The 12091-nt window shown below is 48.2% G+C and overlaps 1 protein-coding gene across 1 annotated transcript in view; it reads right to left on the minus strand.

The window, feature by feature from the left end:
* Positions 1–12091, minus strand: part of LOC309549767 (uncharacterized protein) — a 145793-nt gene that overhangs the window by 82582 nt on the left and 51120 nt on the right. The gene's annotated exons all lie outside the window — the stretch shown is intronic.

Consider the following 12091-nt stretch of genomic DNA (forward strand, 5'->3'; position numbering starts at 1 on the left):
ATCTTGGGGCCTCCGCACGGTGGTGGAATGCCAGGGTCCGGTTGCAAGTGTGACCTTTGCGATCCTGGAAGTTCACCCACTGGTGTCAGTAGTTTTTATTTTTTGGTATTTTATTGTATTATTTTTTATCATATTTTATTTTTTTACAATGTCACTGACTATGACTCTGTCCATTTAGAGTAGCAAGGAGCTGGTAAATTACATATTTACCGCCCCCCTTCCTGGTTCTCTATTGTTACACATCCCCTGCAGCAGCCGGCAGGAAAGGGGAGGGATCACAGTGGGTTGGGGGGGACCAGGGGAGCACACAGGGGCCCAGAGACAGCAGAACACAAGTGAACTGGATAGGAGGAGTGGCGGGGGCAGCATACAGAGGATCCAATCTCTTCCATTTTCTTTCTGCAGCTACAGGAGGAAAATGGAGGACAGTGATTTCTCTACATGCTGCCCCCGCCTCCCCTCCTATCCAATGCTGGGCCCCCTGGAGCATTGGGCCCGGTTGCAATCGCAACCCCTGTAGTTACGCCCCTGTGTCCCATCCTGGAGGAGTAGAAATGCCTGTGCAACCTCTATAGGGTCCAGGTATCACCTCATGCTACCAGTAGTGACACTGACCCGAGCCAAATGCAAAACTAGTGAAAAACTGTAAGAAAAGATGAGTAATGAAAAAAAAGGTCAGTGGCCTCCACCTGTAAAATCATTCCTGTTTTGGAGGTTGTCTCATTGTTGCCTATCTAGTGCACCTGTTGGTAATTTAATTAACACCAAAGCAGCTGAAACTGATTAACAACCCTCTCTGCTACTTAACTGACCAGATCAATATCCCAGGAGTTTACTTGACTTGATGCTATACTCTGATTAATAGGTGTTCCTTTAATTTTTTTTGAGCAGTGTATTTGGTGTCATGCTGCTGACTATGCTAAGTGGTGTCGGACCCAGAACCTTGCAGGCACTATCATATGGGAGGTCATTAAGCCACAGCTCAAGGAACCCCTGGCAATTTCTGGAGGAACCCTTGGATACCATGGAACTCTGGTTGACTTCCCTACACAATGCTGGCTGCTTTTACAAATTACACCATGAAAACTCCCAAATTACATAGTAGGTGAGGTTGAATAAAGACAATAGTCCATCCAGTTCAACCTGTGTAGGTGTGTGTGGCTGTAATCATCTCACATAGCCCTTAATGTCCTGATCCTTGTGATGTAAGTCTAAGAGTCTTTTGAAAGCCACCATACTTCCCGCAGAAACCACCTCCTGTGGTAGAGAATTCCACAATCTTGTAGCCCTAACAGTAAAGAACCCCCCACGTTGCCTGAGGTTAAAACACTTCTCCTCTAATCGCATTGTATGCCCTCTTGTCCTCATGCAATCCCTTCGAATGAACAGCTTTTTTTCTAAGCTGAGGTCCCCATTGAGATATTTATAAATTTATAAATTGCTATCATGTCCCCCCTCAGGCGTCTCTTCTCCAGGGAGAGAATGTATCGCTGGATTTAATGTTCAGACCTATTTAGCTATATAAGCCAGCAATCTGATTGTACAATGTACTTTACATCTACCAATGACTACATAGTACAGGGACTTCTTCTATTGGATACAAATTAAACAAAAATAACTAGATATCCTTTGCATTTCACAGTTTCGGATCATGGGTAGTGTTGAGCGAACACGGACTGTATTATTCGTGTTCGTACCGAATAATTGGATTTTTGTTACCCGAACACGAACACGGACACTTTACTGTATATTCGGGTAAAAATCCGTGTTCGGTCGTTTTATTTCCGGGTTTTGCATGCTTTGGCGCTCTTTTCATGGCGGGCTTTCAACAGCCAATCAACAATCGTTTAACTGGTGTGCCTTAAGCCATGCCTGCAAATGTCTCAGTAGCTGTGATTGGCCGTCTGAAGCATGTGACCAAGTCTTTATAAGTTCGAGGCAGCCGCAGCGGCGTCATTCTGCTGCTTAGATCAGGGACAGAGCACACATCAACGTGCTGGCTGCTGATTAGGGAAAGATAGGCAGGAAAAAACCATTTGTGTCCGGATAGAATTGAGGGACAGGTCGGAGTGTTTAGGCAGGGCGAGTTGTAGGCATTTTAGGGATAGAGTCTGCTGAATTATAGGGTCAGTGTCTTCTGCAAACTACAATCGATATTGCTGTGTGGGGGGTGGAGTCTGCACTCAATCCTGATCTACGATCTCTTCTCAATCCTGTTAGGGAGAGGCTGCTGCTGAATTTTAGGGTCAGAGTGTTCTACAAACTACAATCGATATTGCTGTGTGGGGTGGGGTCTGCACTTAGTTCTCCTGATCTACGATCTCTTCTCAATCCTGTTAGGGACAGAGTCTGCTGAATTTTAGGGAAACTGTGTTCTACAAACTACAATCGATATTGCTGTGTGGTGTGGGATAGGAGATAGGCAGGTGTCAGTGATCCACATCCATTTTTCTGTGTGTGGGCTGCAGTGAACACAATCTTTTTGGGGTGCAGTGAACACAATCCTTTTGGAGTGCAGTGAACAAAATCTTTGTGGGGTGCAGTGAACAAAACCTTTGTGGGGGTACAGTGAACACAATCTTTGTGGGGTGCAGTGAACAAAACCTTTGTGGGGTACAGTGAACACAATCTTTGTGGGGTGCAGTGAAGACAATCCTTTTGGAGTGCAGTGAACAAAATCTTTGTGGGGTGCAGTGAACACAATCTTTGTGGGGTGCAGTGAACAAAATCTTTGTGGGGTACAGTGAACACAATCTTTGTGGGGTGCAGTGAAGACAATCCTTGTGGGGTGCAGTGAAGACAATCCTTGTGGGGTGCAGTGAACAAAACCTTTATGGGGTACAGTGAAGACAATCTTTGTGGGGTGCAGTGAAGACAATCCTTTTGGAGTGCAGTGAACAAAATCTTTGTGGGGTACAGTGAACACAATCTTTGTGGGGTGCAGTGAACAAAATCTTTGTGGGGTACAGTGAACACAATCTTTGTGGGGTGCAGTGAAGACAATCCTTGTGGGGTGCAGTGAAGACAATCCTTGTGGGGTGCAGTGAACAAAATCTTTGGGGGGTACAGTGAACACAATCTTTGTGGGGTGCAGTGAACAAAACCTTTGTGGGGTACAGTGAACACAATCTTTGTGGGGTGCAGTGAACAAAACCTTTGTGGGGTACAGTGAACAAAACCTTTGTGGGGTGCAGTGAACAAAACCTTTGTGGGGTGCAGTGAACACAACCTTTGTGGGGTACAGTGAACACAATCTTTGTGGGGTGCAGTGAACAAAACCTTTGTGGGGTACAGTGAACACAATCTTTGTGGGGTACAGTGAACACAATCTTTGTGGGGTGCAGTGAACAAAACCTTTGTGGGGTACAGTGAACACAATCTTTGTGGGGTGCAGTGAACAAAACCTTTGTGGGGTACAGTGAACACAATCTTTGTGGGGTGCAGTGAAGACAATCCTTTTGGAGTGCAGTGAACAAAATCTTTGTGGGGTACAGTGAACACAATCTTTGTGGGTTGCAGTGAACAAAATCTTTGTGGGGTACAGTGAACACAATCTTTGTGGGGTGCAGTGAAGACAATCCTTTTGGAGTGCAGTGAACACAATCTTTGTGGGGTACAGTGAACACAATCTTTGTGGGGTGCAGTGAACAAAACCTTTGTGGGGTACAGTGAACACAATCTTTGTGGGGTGCAGTGAACACAATCTTTGTGGGGTGCAGTGAACAAAACCTTTGTGGGGTGCAGTGAACACAACCTTTGTGGGGTACAGTGAACACAATCTTTGTGGGGTGCAGTGAACAAAACCTTTGTGGGGTACAGTGAACACAATCTTTGTGGGGTACAGTGAACACAATCTTTGTGGGGTGCAGTGAACAAAACCTTTGTGGGGTGCAGTGAACACAATCTTTGTGGGGTGCAGTGAACAAAACCTTTGTGGGGTGCAGTGAACACAACCTTTGTGGGGTACAGTGAACACAATCTTTGTGAGGTGCAGTGAAGACAATCCTTGTGGGGTGCAGTGAAGACAATCCTTGTGGGGTGCAGTGAACAAAATCTTTGGGGGGTACAGTGAACACAATTTTTGTGGGGTGCAGTGAACAAAACCTTTGTGGGGTACAGTGAACACAATCTTTGTGGGGTGCAGTGAACAAAACCTTTGTGGGGTACAGTGAACACAATCTTTGTGGGGTGCAGTGAAGACAATCCTTTTGGAGTGCAGTGAACAAAATCTTTTGTGGGGTACAGTGAACACAATCTTTGTGGGGTGCAGTGAAGACAATCCTTGTGGGGTGCAGTGAAGACAATCCTTGTGGGGTGCAGTGAACAAAATCTTTGGGGGGTACAGTGAACACAATCTTTGTGGGGTGCAGTGAACAAAACCTTTGTGGGGTACAGTGAACACAATCTTTGTGGGGTGCAGTGAACAAAACCTTTGTGGGGTACAGTGAACACAATCTTTGTGGGGTACAGTGAACACAATCTTTGTGGGGTACAGTGAACACAATCTCATACTTCTGAAGCTTTGAGGGTGCTGCCTGTTCTATACTCCTCCTCCTCCTCCTCATCCATCCTTTTAGGTGTACAAACAATAGTAATTGGGGCCTAGTGTGCTTCTGTACGTGTGAAAAACATACACTTTTTTTTGATCATATTTCCTATTCCGCTATTCTATAAAAACCTTTGGGGCTCAATTAAATTGCGGAATAGTCTGTGTCGGTACGTGTGAGATCCACCTTTCCAAGTTTTTGGGGTTCATCTCATACTTCTGAAGCTTTGAGGGTGCTGCCTGTTCTATACTCCTCCTCCTCCTCCTCCTCATCCATCCTTTTAGGTGTACAAACAATAGTAATTGGGGCCTAGTGTGCTTCTGTACGTGTGAAAAACATACACTTTTTTTTGATCATATTTCCTATTCCGCTATTCAATAATAACCTTTGGGGCTCAATTAAATTGCGGAATAGTCTGTGTCGGTACGTGTGAGATCCACCTTTCCAAGTTTTTGGGGTTCATCTCATACTTCTGAAGCTTTGAGGGTGCTGCCTGTTCTATACTCCTCCTCCTCCTCTTCCTCATCCATCCTTTTAGGTGTACAAACAATAGTAATTGGGGCCTAGTGTGCTTCTGTACGTGTGAAAAACATACACTTTTTTTTGATCATATTTCCTATTCCGCTATTCAATAAAAACCTTTGGGGCTCAATTAAATTGCGGAATAGTCTGTGTCGGTATGTGTGAGATCCACCTTTCCAAGTTTTTGGGGTTCATCTCATACTTCTGAAGATTTGATGGTGCTGCCTGTTCCATACTCCTCTTCCTCATCCTCCCTTTAGGGTAGGAAAAAATTTAATCGGGCATAGTCTGTGTTTGTACGTGTGAGATACACAGTTTTTTATCCTATTCCGCTATTCAATACACACCCTTTTGGTGTAAAAAACATTAAATTGCGGCATAGTTTGCATATTTGACTGTGAGATACACCCGTGCGATACTGTTGTTCTTGTTTGTTCTTTTGGTCTATTCAATAAAGACCTTTCTAGGGCAAGATCTTAAATTTCAGAAATATGAGGAGAGCGTCAAATAGGGGCCGTGGCCTGGGTCGTGGTGGTGCTGCTGCTAGAGCTCCTGTTGCAAGGAGAGGACGTGGTCGATCTGTGCCAGCTACACGCACAAGTGAAACACCTTCCTCAAGTGTGAGTAGGCGACAGAACCTGCATCAGTATTTGGTAGGGCATCATACGCCCCTAGAAGTGATGAGGCCAGAACAAGTGGAGGCGATAGTAGATTGGTTTGCTGCTGACAGTGCCTCCAGTTCCTTCACATTGTCTCCCACCCAGTCTACTGCAGAAAGGTCACAGTTGGCACCTGCAGCCGATGTCCAACCGTCTTTCACCTCACCCCCTTGCAAATCAGGCAAGCAGTCTGAGCCCCAAGCCATACAGCAGTCTCTTCTTCTTTTTGATGACTCTGTCAGCCGGGTTTCCCAGGGCCATCCACCTAGCCCTGCCCCAGAAGTGGAAGAGATTGAGTGCAGCGATGCCCAACCACTTATTTCTCAAGATGAGTACATGCAAGGATCATCGCAGCACGTCTCCGATGATGATGAAACGCAGGTGCCAACTGCTGCGGCGTTCAGCATTGTGGAGACCGACAAGGAGGGCAGGGGTGAAGACTGGGTGGAAGATGATGTGGAGGACGATGAGGTCCTCGACCCCACATGGAATGAACGTCATGCAGGTGACCTGAGTAGTTTGGAGGAAGAGGCGGTGGTCGCACAGAGCCACCAGCACAGCAGAAGAGGGTGCAGAAGCGGAGCGGCCGTGCCCTTGACACTACGCCCGCTACTGCCCAACGCAGCAAGGGAACGAGCGCACCAAAGTCAGCTCAAAGGAGTTCTCTAGCGTGGAAGTTCTTTAGAAAATGTGCTGATGACAGGACACGAGTGGTTTGCACCCTGTGCAATCAGAGCTTGAAGCGAGGCATAAACCTTCTCAACCTGAGCACAACCTGCATGATCAGGCATCTAAGTGCAAAGCACGAGCTGCAGTGGAGTACACACCTTCAAAACCAAGAAACGTCTCTGGCTCATCCTGCTTCCTCTTCTGCTGCAGTCTCGGCCGCTCCAGCCACATCTGTAGTGATACCGGCACCTGCCACCCCGCAAACAGACGATCTGTCAGCAACACCACCACCTGGGTCACCAACAACCATCTCCAAAATGTCCCGTGGAAGCGTTCAGATTTCCATCTCCCAAACACTTGAGAGGAAGAGGAAGTACCCCCCTACCCACCCGCGATCCCTGGCCCTGAATGCCAGCATTTCAAAATTATTGGCCTTTGAAATGCTGTCATTCCGTCTGGTGGAGACGCACAGTTTTAAAAACCTTATGTCGGTGGCTGTCCCACAGTACGTCGTGCCCAGCCGCCACTACTTTTCCAGGCAAGCCATCCCTTCCCTACACAACCAAGTGGGGGAAAAAATCAGGTGTGCACTGCGCAACGCCATCTGTGCCAAGGTCCACCTAACTACCGATACGTGGACCAGTAAGCACGGTCAGGGGCGTTATATCTCCCTAACGGCACACTGGGTAAATGCAGTGGCGGATGGGCCTGAGGCGGATAGCAATTTGGCGCATGTCCTTCCACCACCGAGGATTGCAGGGCGCTTCAGTTTGCCTCCTGTTCCTAACTCCTCCTACTCCGCTTCCTCATCCTCTACCGCCTCCTCATCCGGACAGCGTAACACCTTCACCACCAACTTCAGCACGGCCAGGGGTAAACGACAGCAGGCAGTTTTACAACTTGCCTGTTTGGGGGACAAACCACACACCGCGCAGGAGTTGTGGAGGAGCATGGAACAGCAAACAAATGAGTGGTTGCTGCCAGCGAGCCTCAAGCCCAGCCTGGTGGTGTGCGATAACGGGAGAAATCTCATAGCAGCTCTGGGCCTAGCCGGTTTGACGCACATCCCTTGCCTGGCGCATGTGCTGAATTTGGTGGTGCAGAGGTTCCTTAAAAACTACCCCGATATGTCAGAGCTGCTGCAGAAAGTGCGGGCCGTTTGTGTGCACTTTCGGCGTTCTCACCCTGCTGCTGCTCGCCTGGCAGCGCTGCAGCGTAACTTCGGCCTTCCCGCTCACCGCCTCATATGTGACGTGCCCACAAGGTGGAACTCCACCTTGCACATGCTGGAAAGACTGTGCGAGCAGCAGCAGGCCATAGTGGAGTTTCAGCTGCAGCACGCACGCGTGAGTCGCTCTGCGGAACAGCACCACTTCACCACCAATAACTGGGCCTCCATGCGAGACCTGTGTGCCTTGTTGCGCTGTTTTGAGTACTCCACCAACATGGCCAGTGGCAATGACGCCGTTCTCAGCTTAACTATCCCACTTCTATGCCTCCTTGAAAAAACAATTCGGGCGATGATGGAAGAGGATGTGGCACAGGATGAGGAGGAGGAGGAGGAGGAGGAGGATGAAGAGGTAACATTTCAAAGGCTTTCAGGGCAGTCATTCGCAAGGGGCTCCGACTGTGGGTTCCTGCACACACAAACGCCAGGGACACAATTGTCCAGTAGGGGCACAGTTCTGGAGGATGAGGAGGATGAGGAGGAGGAGGAGCTGGAGGAGGAGATGGAACCATGTTCACAGCAGGGTGGCACCCAGGCCAGCTCATGGCCATCACTGGTGCGTGGCTGGGGGGATACAGAGGACACGGACGATACACCTCCCACAGAGGACAGCCTTTCGTCGCCTCTGGGCAGCCTGGCACACATGAGCGATTACATGCTGCAGTGTCTCCACAACGACCGCCGAGTTGCCCACATTCTAACTTGTGCTGATTACTGGGTGGCCACGCTGCTGGATCCCCGTTACAAGGACAACGTACCGTCCTTAATTCACTCACTGGAGCGCGATCGCAAGATGCGCGAGTACAAGCGCACGCTGGTAGACGCGATGCTGCTGGCATTCCCATCTGACAGCGGGGCCACAGTGGAAGCACAAGGAAGAGGAGGAGGAGGAGGTCGCCAACTCAACCAGGGCACCGCCAGCACCTCAGAAGGCAGGGTTAGCATGGCCGAAATGTGGAAAAGCTTTGTCAGCACGCCACAACAAACAGCAGCACCAGCAGCTCAGATGGAACGTCTTAGGCTCCATGTACACGGGACGCTGGAAATGGCCGTTTAGGAGCAGTTGGGCGTTTTTTTCAGAAGCCCCTGAACCCATCTACATTTTATCTTATCTGTCCATGTACACCAATTCGTTTACAGTCATTTGCAGGCAGTTGCGTTCGGGGACTGTTTTTAGAACGCAATTATTTGCGTTCGAACGTGTGTTTCCCGGCGTTTCAAACGCACAAACGCGTCTGAACACGTCTGAACGCGTCCGAACGCCTCTGAACGCGATGACCCGCGTTTAGCGTTCGCGTTTTTCCATTTTAAAGGGGAATAATTTTTATGACCTCTAGGAACGCTTCTAAACGCAAACGCCCGCAAACGCTGCTAAACGCCCACTAAACGCGGGTACAAACGCGACTGAACGGACGTTTCAAACGTCCTAAAAATTCCAGCATTCAAAGGGACTTTTAACAACGTCCCGTGTACATGGAGCCTTAGCAGGAGGCAGCATTTTACCAACATGGTGGAGCAGTATGTGTGCACACGCCTACATGTAGTGAATGAGGGGTCTGCCCCCTTCAACTTCTGGGTCTCCAAATTGGGCACATGGCCTGAGCTTGCCCTTTACGCCTTGGAGGTGCTGGCGTGCCCTGCAGCCAGTGTATTATCTGAACGGGTATTTAGCACGGCTGGGGGTGTTATAACAGACAAGCGCAGCCGCCTGTCCAGAGACAATGTGGACAAGCTCACGTTCATTAAAATGAACCAGGCATGGATCCCACGGGACTTTTCCGTACCTTGTGCAGAATAGCAATGGATACCGACCTTACCCAGCCATTGTTCCATTTTTGCTCTTTCTCACTCTTTTGGGGTGTACCCTCATTTAAAATTTGTGAAAAGAAGCAGTGTTGGCTACCTCGTCCTCCTCCTCAGGGCCAGATTAACGTAGGGGCTATTGGAGCTGCAGCTCCATGCAGGCCCCTACCTTTTATATAGGCCCCGGGTTGGCCATATTCACTGTGACCGCTCTTCTGTCACTTGTAAACACAGAAGTCTGGCTTCTATGCTCGCTTCCCCAGGCAGCACCCTCAGAACCTCCCCACACAGCGCGAAGGCCGGACAAGGAGGGACAGTTGCCGATGCATGGATGTGTTTATGGGCTTCAGAGACAGCATCCCATGTTGAATTAGGCATGCATGGCTGCACCCTTCCTCCTCTGGGTGCATGCCAAGGCACGGCCCTTAAGGCCCTTCAAAATCCTCAGCACCAAGACCATGATGCTCTTAATCCGGCCCTGGTCCTCCTCCACCGCCGCTTCCACCTAAACCGCCCATAGGTGTGCGCAGCCTATTGCATTAGGGTGTGCACCCCAAAGTTGAAATACACATGCATGTGTTTGCCTACATGTACATGGCCCCGATACATTACTCTCCCTGCTGGCAAAGAGAAATAGAGCAGAGCAGGTGCGAGGGAGATCTTTCCCATCTCCTCACTGGCAAACAGAGCGATAATGCTATGTGCCCTAGGTGATTAGGGTGTGCCCAGGTACACCAGGCACACCCTGTGCGCACGCCTATGACACCGCCACATCCACCACCACCTCAACCTCCCTCCTACTCCTTATGGGCCTCGTCCTTCAGAGATGAAGAACATTGTTTTATTTTTCTGTTTTTTTTTGTTGTTTTAAGTTATTTCCCTATCCACATTTGTTTGCAGAGCACTTGCCATGCTCTTAACTACGTTTTGCTGCCATTTGCAGCACTCTAGCCCTTTCCATTGGTGTTTTAGAGCCATTTTAGTGCCTTAAAGTTCGGGTCCCCATTGACTTCAATGGGGTTCGGTGTCCGGGAAAAGTTCGGTAAAAGTCCGGGACACGGACCCGGACTTTTTTTTAAAGTTCGGCCGAACCCGTCGAACACGGACATCTAGGTGTCCGCTCAACCCTAATCATGGGTGTCCACAGAACTTTTTCAGGGGGGGGGGCATCATTTTAAGGTCGACCATGTTCCGCCCCTTTTTAACAATGTCATGGTGGGGAGGGGCTTAGTCATTATACTTATTTTGAGTATTTATTTTTAAAAGGCAAACAGCAGCATTTATTTTTAAAGCATTTGTTACCTAAAAAAAAAATTATCCTGTTCCCTTAAAGAATGTTATACAGCACAGTGCTTATGCTGTGTAATTTGGCCCCCCGGTATAACCTAAAATACCTGGCTGATCCTGCCTGGCTATTTCCTCCCTTCTGTAAACTGACCACGTTATACCATGGCTGCGGAGCCCTGACTTTGTGGTCAGTTTACGTGCCTCCATCATCCGCAGCTCTCCTGTCTTCCTCTGTTCTCTCTCTCTCCCCTCCCTCCCTGCCTGTCTGCTCCTGTGTCAGTGCTGTTGCTGTAGTTTCATTTAAAGTTTCATATCCTGTCTACAGTCTGTTTAATAATCCTGTGTGCCCCTGTGTCTGTGTTTTATAAAAATAAGCCATTCTTTACAAGTTGTCAGAGCACCAATCGCTGCTCACATGACCCGCTGCCTCTCTCCTCCCCTCCTCTTCCCCTCCGGACTGATGACAGCGAGGAATCCTCGGCCCCACCCGCTGCAGACAGCTGTCAGACAGGGAGAGGAGAGACTTGACAGGGCATGTGAGCGGTGCTCAGCACTCTGAAAACTGGTAAAGAATTCCTTATTTTTTTAAAACACAGACACAGGGGCACACAGGATTATTAAACAGACCAGAAAGGATGGTATAAAGTGGCTTAACAACCACTTTAAAGAGAAAGTTGAGATTCCCCCCCTTGCCCCTACCTGCGGACGCCCATGTTTCGGATCCTCCTTTCCCCTCTTATCAACATACTATTGAAACATTTAACCACTTTACCACTAGAGCATTTTGCTGTCTTACGTCTGGGCCACTTTTTGCGATTCGGCGCTGTGCAAGTTTAACTGACAATTGCGCGGTCGTGCGACGCCGTACCCAAACGAAATTGACGTCCTTTTTTCCTCACAAACAGAGCTTTCTTTTGGTGGTATTTGATCACCTGTGCGATTTTTACTTTTTGCGCTATAAACAAAAAAAGAGCGTTTATTTTGAAAAAATAACAATATTTTTAACATTTTTTTATATGAAATTCCCCCCAAAAAAGATGTAAAAACTATTTTTTTTTTAAATTTTTGGCCAATTTGTTTTCTGCTACCTATGTTTGGTAAAAAAAATCACAATAAGCGTATTTTGATTGGTTTGCGCAAAAGTTATTGCGTTTACTAACAAAGGGAAAGATTTTTGTCATTTTTGGTGTTTTTTTTTTAACGAGTAATGGCGGCGATCTGCGATTTTTTTTGCGGGACTGCGACATTGCGGCGGACAGATCGGACCCTTGACTGACATTTTTGACACTTTTGGGGGTACCAGTGACATTACTGCAGTAATCAGTGCTATAAATATGCACTGTTACTGTAAAAATGACACTGGCAGGGAAGGGGTT

The sequence above is a fragment of the Pelophylax lessonae genome (assembly GCF_965119305.1).
Source record: "Pelophylax lessonae genome assembly, chromosome: 3".
Taxonomy (NCBI): Eukaryota; Metazoa; Chordata; class Amphibia; order Anura; family Ranidae; genus Pelophylax; species Pelophylax lessonae.